The sequence below is a fragment of the Vipera ursinii genome (assembly GCF_947247035.1).
Source record: "Vipera ursinii genome assembly, chromosome: 1".
Classification (NCBI taxonomy): domain Eukaryota; kingdom Metazoa; phylum Chordata; class Lepidosauria; order Squamata; family Viperidae; genus Vipera; species Vipera ursinii.
Genome location: NC_139512.1, coordinates 337,553,102 through 337,565,227, shown reverse-complemented (window position 1 = coordinate 337,565,227; position 12,126 = coordinate 337,553,102).

Below are 12,126 nucleotides of genomic sequence, written 5' to 3'. Positions count from 1 at the left end.
GAAGATCTTGCTGATGAGAGCCCTCAGCCAGGCCCCTCCCACTTGGTCACCACGGAGACCCAGCTGTGTGAGCCTGACAGCGTGGATGAAGATGACCCACAGCTGGCCCTGTTCAAGGACGCCCGACGCAGGAGGCAGTCAATTAGGAGTAAACAGAGGAAGGCAATGGGGCTTCTCGGAAGGAGGCAGAGAGAAGCCACGCCCTGAACTCTATATAAGGGGAATGTGTGGGGAGGGCTGGTTTGCTGAAGGCAACCGCTTGGATAGTTCATGTTTCTTAAAGCTCCTGTTTCTTGGTTTGTCTTGTTCTGTTTGTTTTTGTGGTAATAAATTTGGCAGGCGTAATTCCAGCCTCTTGCCTTCTTGTAAAAGGGGTTGTCCCTGCCTTTTCTGCAGGGCCGGTAGCAGGCTGGTACAGAACAGACTGCCTGTAGTAAGGTCCTTATTGACAACGAGCACAGAATGTTAAGGAATGGGATTGGCACTTTCCTTTGACTTTCCTCCCTTCCTCTCCCATGAAACATCTCCAGCCCGTTTGATTAGCGTCCACCAGCCATTCTCCTTAATGTGAGATGGGGAAGAGACTTGAGGAGGAGGGTTTTTTTTGTTTTTTTTTATTGAAAAGTTTTACAAAAACAAAGTTTTACCCCCAAATCCCCCCCCACCCCAAAACCACCCACTTCCCCCCCACTTCCCAGAGCTAAATACAGGATTATAGTTATAATAATCATATTCTAAATAAAAATTATGCAAATATACAATTAACCAAATTCATAATGTGCTTTAACTCCCCTTTAACATAACTACAATCAAAGTACCAATAACAATATCCCACTAAAATCTACTCATAAGCTAAATGGAACTTTTTAATCCCATATTTGTTCTAAATATAATCTATCCTTCTCCTCCAAACTGAAACATATCTTTCCTGTGAATGATCCTTCAAATACACAAAAAATCTTAGACATCTCTGCAAGATTCGAAACTTTAGACACCCATTCTTCTATAATAAACAAACTATCCTTTTTATATTCAACATCAAATTAGTTTCTTTAACATCACAGTCTACAATAATACCCCATTATCCAATAGATTCAAAATAAGACTAGCATCCCAAACCTTTTCTATCAAGGTACCTATGCCTATTTGTAACAAAATTCTTTCATATGTTTTCTGTAAGAACAAGTCTATCTCTCATATTCCTTTCCCGCCATAATTATTCAACATCAAATTAGTTTCTTTAACATCACAATCTACAATAGGAGGAGGAGGTAGTTTTGATGTATGTCTAGACTGGGGGATTTAGCTATCAGTCAAAAAATCTTCCTAGTTTTACACAAATGTTTTGCATGAGTGAGCTCAAAATAAACCTAACAGCTGAAAGTGGGGAGGGGGGTGACATTTTGAAGTTGGGAGGGGCAGACAGACAGCTATTCTACTCGGTCACACAGTTCCCCTCATCTCTTTGTTCAGTTTTAGATGGGCTTCTTTGGAGAAGCACTCAGCCCCCTCCTAACCCCGCCTAACCGATGTGATGTAGAAGAGACATTGAAAATAGATCTAGCCAATTTTTAGAACTGCCAACCATCTCCCAATAGCTGATATAGGATCGCACGTTCAAAATCAGCCCTCCAAAGTGTGCAAAAGTAAGAACCTCATTTGAAATAACTGGAATTACTCCTTGCCCAAACTGGAAAATAGCACCTGTAGGGAAAGGGCATGCTCACAGCAGTGGCTGATCCCACCCCTTAGGGGTCACCCAATTGTGCCAATAACAAAATGGTTAGTGAAGCAAAGCAGATCGCACCTACAGGTAGTCCTCAATTTACAACCCTTGGTTTAGCAACGGTGCTAAAAGAAAGGGATTTACAAGCAGTTCTCACAATTATGATTGTCGCAGCCTCCCTGCAGTCACTTGATCAAAATTCAGGCACTGGCATTTATGCAGTTGCAGCATCCCAGGGTCACGTGATCACCTTTTGCAACCTTTTGCAAGGGAGTTTCTGGCAAGCAAAGCCAACAGGGAAGCCAGTTTCGCTTAAAAGTCTGCAGCAAATAAGATCATGAAAGTGAGTGTGACTCATTTTACAGCTGCCTCACTCAGCAATGGAAGTTCTGGCTCCAATTGGGATCATACATTGAGGATTACCTGTACCAAAATTGTGTTGTATATGTAAACAGTAATAATACTTCATTAACAGATTGTAAAGACTAGGAAAGCCGCCTGACAGAAAAAACACGCGGGAACTTTGACAGCTGTCAAAGTTCCCCGTACAGCGCAGGCGCCACCACTGACAGCTCGCGGCTGTCAAACACCGGACCAGGTGGAAGCCTGAGCTGTCAAAGTTCCCCGCACAGCGCAGGCGCAACCACTGACAGCTCGCGGCTGTCAAAACACCAAACCATGCGGAAGCCGGAGCTGTCAACAGAAGACGACGCGGATTGGTCCCGGTTTGACGCGGCGCCAAAATGAACACTCATGATTGGCCCTCGCTGCCAGCTGCCGGCTATAAAAGCCGGACAAGTTATTCTATGTTTGCCTTGTACTAAATAAACCCTGTTGTTAACTAGCCTGTCATCCCGAGTGGTCCTTAGGCTACTTCACTGGCGACGAAGGTGGGATCGCTCCGGAGCTGAAGTCACGGCCGAGGAAGAGAGTTCCCGGCAAGAGCTGTCACGGGAAGTTTTAACTTCCAAAGGAGCAACCCAGGACCGGACGACATGGCAAACTTCGGGCGTGTGAGGGAATTTGATACCCGCCATCCCGAGAGATGGCAATCACACTTAGGCCAGGTCGAGGGATTCCTCCTCGTCAGTAAAATCACTGACGACAGAGCAAAGGTCGCCGCTCTTCTATACATCAGCGGACCTCCAGTGTATGATGCAGCCGTTGGCCTGTTCAGCCCGGTGCCCATCACAGAAGTCTCCTACGCGGACCTGGTGGACCAGCTGAACAAGTACTATATGCCGGCTCACTCAGAACTGTACTGGCGGGTCCAATTCGCCCAAAAGAAACAGTGGCCGGACGAGCCCGCCAACGAGTTCATCGCCGGGGTCAGACACGCCGCACAGAACTGCTGTTTCCCCGACCTGGAGGACCGCATCAGAGACCAGGTGGTGATCGGTCTGAGGGACGAGAAGCTGCAGAAGAAGCTAACATCCAAAACCGACATGAGCCTGGCAGAGCTGACCAGAGAAATAATGGCCTACGAGCACAGCCACAAGAAGAAGCCGACAACCTCGACCCCAGAGAGCCCAGCGACCGTCTTCCAAGAGAGCGCAACCTTCAGCGACAGCGAAGAGTCGGTGGATTTCACCGACGGAGAAGCCCTGCAGCGCAGAATGGAACGCAGGCAACCAAGGAGAGGCGACACTTCAGACCGCCGTAGGTCCAGGAACCCCCCTCCGCCACCGCCACGTTACGAGCAACGGGCCGCCTGTGCCAGCTGCGGGGGCAACCATGCCCGGGGAAGCTGCCGATTCAGAAACGCTAAATGCCACAATTGCGGAAAGACCGGCCACATCAAGCCGGTGTGCCGCAGCAAGGGCCGTGACAACGTCCATGATCTGGAGGCAAACTCCCCAGGTAGGCCAGCTACCCAGGCCAGCAGAGAAAAACCGCCAGGGCCCCTGGTAGAGACAATTGACAGGGTAAACAGCCTAAGCGCAAAGGTTAAGGTCTGGGTAAAAATTCAGGGGGTACCCTGCCACATGGAGGTGGATTCAGGGTCAGCAGTCTCCTTAATTTCATTAAAAACGTATCAGGAGATCTGTCGGCAAGGCAAGGGACAAATTCCCCTGAGGCAAACCCAAGTACACCTAGCTGACTTCCAGAAAACCCCCATTCCTCTGGAAGGGAGGGCTAAGGTCATAGTGCAGTACAAGGGGTTCAAGGGTCCCTTAGAGGTTTTAGTTACGCCAGGGAACCGCACCAACTTGATAGGGTTAAACTGGTTCGGGCCGCTAGGGATTGCCATAACGGGGGTAAACACAATTCAATCACCCAACCTAGAAGCCGTTTGCAACAAATATGCAGACGTCTTCGATGGCACTTTAGGAAAATACACTGGACCCCCCATCTCCTTACAGTTAAACCCAGCAATCCAACCAATTAAGATAAGAGCTAGGAGAGTACCCTTTGCCCTAAAAGAAAAAATAGAAAACGAACTTGATCGCCTCATAGGCCTCGGGGTGCTTGAACCAACGGAGGGGGGGACCTGGGAGACCCCTATTGTCACCCCAATTAAACCTAATGGAGAAGTGAGAGTCTGCGCAGACTATAAAGCGACAGTCAACCTAGCCCTCAGCCCCCACGCTTACCCGGTGCCAGCGGTAAGGGACGTATTTGCTTCCATCCGTTCTGGCGCCATTTTCGCCAAACTCGATCTCACGCAGGCGTATTTACAACTGCCTGTCACTGAGGACACCGCGGAAGCCCAGACAATTGTCACCCACCGCGGTGCCTTTAAAGTAAAGAGACTCCAATTCGGCATATCGGCGGCCCCAGGTATATTTCAGGGTATCATGGAGAAGACCCTGAAGGGAATACCCGGGGTCTGCCCCTATTTCGACGATGTTCTCATCGCCGGAGAAAACGAAGCAAACTTAGCTGACAGGCTGTCAGCTGTGCTGAGCCGGCTCAGAGAAGCCGGCCTCAAACTTAAGCGAGAAAAGTGCTCTATTGGAGTCACATCCACTGAATTCCTAGGGTACAAAATAGACGGCCAGGGCATCCACCCCACCACAGAAAAACTAAGGGCTATTCAAACTGCACCCAGCCCAAGGAATAAACAAGAGCTTCAAGCTTTTTTAGGGTTATTAAACTTCTACCATGCCTTCATCCCCCATAAAGCCACTATCGCGGAGCCCCTGCATAGGCTCCTGGACAAGGGTACTGTTTGGTCCTGGACCAACATACATGAGAATAGTTTCCAATCATTAAAACAGATTATCTGTCATAGCTCAACTATCACCCTATTCAGAGAAGATACCCCAATATGCATCGCTTGCGATGCCTCTCCCTATGGAATCGGGGCTGTATTAAGTCATCTTTTCAAGGACGGTACACAAAGACCCATAGCCTTCTATTCACGCACTCTGACCAAAGCAGAAAGAAATTACGCACAAATAGACAGGGAAGCCCTAGCAATAGTTGCAGGGGTCAAAAAATTTCATGACTACCTTTATGGGAGGCCATTTACTATATTTACTGATCACAAACCCCTGCTGGGCATATTCACTTGGAATAAAACGACACCACAAATTCTCTCTCCGAGAATATTACGGTGGTCCACATTCTTAGCAGCCTATTCCTATCAACTAATACATAAACCAGGAAAAGAATTAGGACACGCAGACTGCCTCAGCAGACTGCCCATGCAAAACAAGGACTCTGACCCAGCCCCAGCTGGTCTGATTTTAGCAATCTCCCAACTTCCAGATTGCCCCCTGACTGCAAACATTATAGCCAACAATTCAGCCAAAGACAAAATACTCACCAGAATCCTCAAATGGGCCACAACAGGGTGGCCAGCTCAAAACCCACAACCCCAATTCCAACCATATTTTAACAGGAAAAATGAGATCTCCACCCATAGGGGATGCCTGCTGTGGGGAAATAGGGTCATCATACCAGAGAAAAACATAGACCAAACATTACACATTTTACATGAAGGACACCCAGGCATTGTAAAGATGAAAGCGATGGCTAGAAGTTATGTATGGTGGCCAGGCATTGATAAACAAATAGAAAAGTACGTGGGAGGGTGCTATACCTGTCAGGCGACCCGAAACGAGCCACCCCAAGCACCGATCCACAAATGGGAAACTACAAGGAACCCTTGGTCACGTATACATTTAGATTTTGCAGGACCTATCCAGGGCCAAAGTTTCTTAATTGTAGTGGACAGCTATTCTAAATGGCTAGAAGTCACTCCCCTTAGAAAAACAACGTCCGAATCCACTATTCAAGCCTTAAGAAAAATATTTGCCACACATGGCCTTCCAGACACCATAGTTTCAGACAACGGACCTCAATTCACCTCTCGTGAATTTCAGATGTTCGCTATGAAGAATTGTATTAGGCTGGTAACGTCGGCGCCGTTCCACCCATCTGTTGTGACTCAGGGCCAGCCTGTGGGTCCGACAGCCGGCTCCGACGTATCGGAGGACTCAGATGAGGGGGAGGAGGGAGACGAACCGGCTGATGATGGTTTGGAGGCTTTGCAGAGTCCTCAGCCGGGGACCTCTTCTCAGCTGCGTGAGCCCGAGAGTGCGGAGGATGATGACCCACAGCTGGCCCTGTTCAAGGACGCCCGACGCAGGAGGCAGTCGAGCAGGAACAAACAAAGAAAGGCTATGGGACTCCTCGGGAGGAGGCACAGGGAGACCACGCCCTGAGCTCTCTATAAAAGGAGTGTTTGGGGAGGGGCTGGTTGCTGAAAGCAACTTTTCCGCTTGAGAAGACAAGCTCTAGTGTTTTTGTTAACTGCGTAATTAAATCTTGGCAGAAGCCTTTTAGCCTTGGACGCTCTCCAGTCTCTTCTTTCTGATAAGGGGTTTGTTAGAAGAGGGCTGGTTCAGAACAGTTTGCTTTCAGCCTCCCACCCCTTACAACTACGATGGAGCAGCTTCTTGCCGAGAATGCTCAGCTCACCCAGCAACTCACTTTGCTGGCAGCTCAAGTGGGACAACTACAAGCCCAGGTACATGCTGCACCCCCACCCAGGAGGAAATGTCAGATAGCTATGCCGGATAAATTTGCTGGCAATCCAGAACTGTTTCCTGCCTTCCTGGGACAATGCCAGCTTTTTATCAGCGTGAGAGCAGCTGATTTCCCCACTGACCGAGATAAGGTGGGTTTCGTGTTGAGCCTTCTGTCGGGAGATGCAGCTCGTTGGGGCACGCCTCTGTTGGCACAGCCTAGCCCTTTGTTGGATAACTTTGGGGGGTTTTGTGACCATATGCGCCTCATGTATGAGGACCCAATTAAGGCGCAGACGGCCACCCGACGCCTGAAAGCTTTGAGGCAGGGTCAGCGCCCCCTACAGGCCTACATCAGCGATTTCCGGCTGCTTAGCCAGGATTCCGCCTGGAATGAGGCTGCGCTCGTGGATGCCTTCCAGGATGGCTTGTCGGAGGAGATGTTGGATGAGCTGGCCCGCGTGGACATTCCCTCAGACCTGAATGGGCTGATCCATCTTTGTCTGCGGATCGATGCCCGGTTGCAGCAGCGAAAGAGTCGCCGTGCCACCCCACAGACCCCTGCCGCCCCTGTTGTGTGTGAGCCCCCAGTCCAGAGGGAGGAGCCAATGGAGCTGGGTGCCGCCAGGTCCCGTCTATCGGTGACGGAAATGGACAGACGACGTTCGGAGGGGTTGTGTTTTTACTGTGGGGACCCTGGACATTTGGCTGCTTCTTGTCCAAAGAAGCGTCAGCGGGCATCAGTGACCAAGCCGGCCCTGAGAAAGTCCCCTGCTTTGCTGTCGGGAAACGGCCCGAGCCCGATCTAGACGGTGTGAAAGATCGGGCGACCCACAACGACCACGCCGAGCGATGCCGTTCCGACGGTGCCTGTGAACCTTCACGGCATTTGATTTTGGAGGCACGTCTGATCCTTCCTGGCAAGCCAGAGGGGATTCCGGTCCATGCCTTAATTGACTCTGGGGCTACCACTAACTTTATGGATTCGGCCTTTGTGGCCAAATGGGCTGTTCCCCAGTGTCCAGTGGATCCGCCCATGCTTGTGGAGACCATCGATGGTCGAGTGCTCCTGTCCGGGCCTATTACGGCCGCCACGCAACCCGTGTGTATGGCCATCAGTACCCATGTGGAGGCCATTCAGTTCTACGTCACTTCGGAACTGCACTTCCCCGTGGTCTTGGGACTGGCGTGGCTCCGGGCGCATGATCCACAGATCTATTGGTCTCAGAACTTGGTCACCTTCCCAAGTTTGCAGTGCGTGGACCACACCCGCCATATCTGTGCCGGCCAGGTGGAGGGTTCCCCAGGGGTTTCCTTGCCTCCCGAACTGTCTGACTTTGCTGACGTGTTCAGCGAGTCAGAGGCGGACCAATTACCCCCGCACAGGCCCTACGACTGCTCCATTGACCTAGTCCCTGATGCGCCTCTCCCAGTGGGGCGTTTGTACTCCATGTCGGAGCCCGAGTTGGCTGCATTGCGGGACTTCCGGACAAAGAACTTGGCTCGTGGTTTCATCCGGCCCTCGTCCTCGCCAGTGTCTGCGCCCGTGCTCTTCGTCAAAAAGAAGTCGGGCGAGTTACGGCTTTGCTGTGACTACCGGAAACTCAACGCTATCACGGTGCGTAACTGCTACCCGCTGCCCCTCATCCCCGAGCTCTTGGACCGACTCCGGGAGGCTAAGATCTTCACGAAACTGGACCTGCGTGGAGCTTACAACCTCGTCAGGGTTCGGCCGGGTGATGAGTGGAAGACGGCGTTTGGTACTCGCTATGGACATTTCGAGTACACGGTGATGCCGTTTGGCTTGACCAACGCCCCCGCTGTGTTTCAGCATTTTATGAACGATATCTTTCGGGATCTGTTGGACCAGTTTGTCGTGATTTACCTGGACGACATCCTGATTTACTCCCCGTCGCGTGAAGCGCATCATCAGCATCTCCGTCAGGTCCTGCAGCGCCTCCGGGAACATCGGCTGTTTGCCAAGTTGGAGAAGTGCCAGTTCTACCAGGTGACCATCGATTTCCTGGGTCACCGCATTTCTCCTGAGGGCATCGCCATGGAGCCGAGTAAAGTCGAGTCGTTGCAGAGTTGGCAACCCCCGCGTCGCGTGAAGGACGTTCAGCGACTCCTTGGATTTGCCAACTACTATCAGACATTCATCCCTGGCTTTGCTGCCTTGACAGCCCCCCTCACCCGGCTGCTGCAGAAGAAGACTCGGTTCCAGTGGAACGCCCCCGAACAACAGGCGTTCCAGGCTTTGAAGGACGCCTTCATGAAGGAGCCCATCTTGAAACATCCCGACCCGCAATGGCCGTTTGTCGTGGAGGCGGACGCCTCCGACATTGCCATTGGGGCCGTGTTACTCCAGGCGACGACGCCCAGCGGTACCCTTTTCCCTTGCGCGTATCACTCTCGGAAATTGAACCCCTCGGAGCGCAACTATACCATCTGGGAGAAGGAGCTGCTGGCCATCAAGGCGGCGTTCGAGGCTTGGAGGCATCATCTGGAGGGGGCGCAGCATCAGATCGAGGTCCGGACGGACCACAAGAATCTGGAAAGCCTGCAGACCGCTCGGAATTTGAATCAACGCCAGATCCGGTGGTCCCTCTTCTTTGCGAGGTTTGACTTCCGGGTGCGGTACATACCAAGCGGGCACAACCAGAGAGCGGATGCTCTGTCCAGAAAGCCCGAATACACCCGAGCGGAAGACAAGCTTCCGCCCAGGACAGTGATCCCCGTCGAGTCTTTTGCTGCGGTGCGGGAGCCGGTGGATATACGGGCTCGGATCCGGGAGGCGCAGCAGCAGGAGGCGTGGGTGGCTCAGCGGAAGGAAGAGGTGGGGCCAGATTCGCCTTGGTCGGTCGCGGATGGACTCCTGTATTATCGTGACCGGCTCTATGTTCCAGGAGGGCCACTCAGGGGACTCGTCCTCAGCCTGTGTCATGATAACCCGGCTGCGGGGCATTTTGGCCTGTTCAAGACTCTGAACTTGGTCTCCCGTACTTTTTGGTGGCCCCGAGTCCGACACGATGTCCAGTCTTATGTCACCTCCTGCATTCCCTGCAGGCAGGCCAAGTCAGCGACAGGGGCCCCGCCTGGTTTACTGCAGCCCTTGCCAACACCCAAGAGACCCTGGGGGGCTGTGTCCATGGACTTTCTGACGGATCTACCCCCATCCTCCGGCTTCACGACAGTGTTTGTGGTGGTGGACATGCTGACCAAGATGGCGCACTTCATCCCTTGTCGCGGCTTACCGTCAGCTCGCGCCACTAGTCGCATGTTCATCCAACAGGTGTTCCGGCTGCACGGCCTTCCCGATAGAGTCGTCTCCGATAGGGGGCCCCAGTTTACAGCCCGCTTCTGGCAGGAGTTGATGCGGGCGTTGGACATTAAGGTTTGCCTCTCGTCCGCGCATCATCCACAAACCGACGGGGGTACCGAGAAGGTCATCGGCATCTTAGAGCAGTATCTGCGCTGCTACGTTAACCTGCAGCAGGACAATTGGGTGGACTATTTGGCCATAGCCGAGTTTGCCTTTAACAACTCGCAGCACACCTCCACGCAGATGACACCGTTCTTGGCCAACGTGGGTTATCACCCCCGGTTTTTCCCCCTTTCTCCCGTGGACTCATCGGAGCCGGCAGCGAACGAATTTATGACGGAGTTACAGGCGATCCATCGGTTGGTGCGACGGCAGCTGGAGAAGGCCAAGGCCGACTACAAGAGGTTCGCCGATCGGTCGAGAAGGGATACGCCTCCACTATCGGTGGGGGATCGGGTCTGGCTGTCCACCAGGAACCTACCATCCACTCGGCCGGCGAGGAAGCTGGACCACCGTTACCTTGGACCGTTCCCAGTCGAGGCCGTCATCAATCCGGTCGCCTATCGTTTAACTCTGCCACGTTCCCTGCGCGTGCACCCCGTCTTCCATCGGTCCTTGTTGGTCCCCGAACAACCGGCCTGTCCACTTCGCCAAGCGGAACCTCCCCCATCAGGAACTCGTGATGGAGGCAGCACCCCCGAGTACGAGGTCGCCAGCATCAGGGATTCCCGCTGGCTGAAAGGTCGCTTCCAGTACCTGATCGAGTGGAAAGGGTACGGGCCGGAGGACTTCACATGGGAAGACGCGACCGCCGTTCATGCCCCTGCGTTGGTGACTGCTTTTCACGAACAGTTCCCATCCCGACCGCATCCGGATCGGCAGACCCGGGGGAAGGGCCCTGCGGTGCAGGATAGTGTTGTGACTCAGGGCCAGCCTGTGGGTCCGACAGCCGGCTCCGACGTATCGGAGGACTCAGATGAGGGGGAGGAGGGAGACGAACCGGCTGATGATGGTTTGGAGGCTTTGCAGAGTCCTCAGCCGGGGACCTCTTCTCAGCTGCGTGAGCCCGAGAGTGCGGAGGATGATGACCCACAGCTGGCCCTGTTCAAGGACGCCCGACGCAGGAGGCAGTCGAGCAGGAACAAACAAAGAAAGGCTATGGGACTCCTCGGGAGGAGGCACAGGGAGACCACGCCCTGAGCTCTCTATAAAAGGAGTGTTTGGGGAGGGGCTGGTTGCTGAAAGCAACTTTTCCGCTTGAGAAGACAAGCTCTAGTGTTTTTGTTAACTGCGTAATTAAATCTTGGCAGAAGCCTTTTAGCCTTGGACGCTCTCCAGTCTCTTCTTTCCGATAAGGGGTTTGTTAGAAGAGGGCTGGTTCAGAACACCATCGTCGAACGGGATGGCTGAAATTATGGTACGGTCCACAAAAGAAGCCTTGAAAAAATTCGTTAAAGGGAATTGGCAGAGGCGTCTCAGCCAGTTCCTCTTGTCACAACACACAACCCCATGCACAACAACGGGCAAATCACCAGCGGAATTGAGATGGGGGAGGAGGCTCATAACACGACTCGATAGACTGCACCCTGACACATACCCAGAAGAAAAAGAGCACCCCTACCCAAACCGCACACTCAACCCAGGACAATTGATATGGGCACGGTCATACACGGATAAAAACAAGTGGGTCCAAGGGACAGTACTAAAACAAACCGGACCCATTTCATACCTTATTGCCACACAAGCACACGGCAACATACGCCGCCATATTGACCAACTCAGACCCAGACAACCACCACACAACTCTGAGCACCCAAAGCATTCCGAGCTACAACCCCCCCCGGAAATACTTCCTATGCCAAACCAGGAAGAAGAACAGCAGGAAAACGAACTACCAGAACCAAACAATCCCCCACCCCTTCGCCGCTCCAACAGGAATCGAAGAGCCCCCACCTACCTAAGAGACTATCAGTGGGCAGGTTCCAACATCCAAGAGGGAGGAAACGCGCCAGGGGAGGGGTAAGGGGTGTGTTGTATATGTAAACAGTAATAATACTTCATTAACAGATTGTAAAGACTAGGAAAGCCGCCTGACAGAAAAA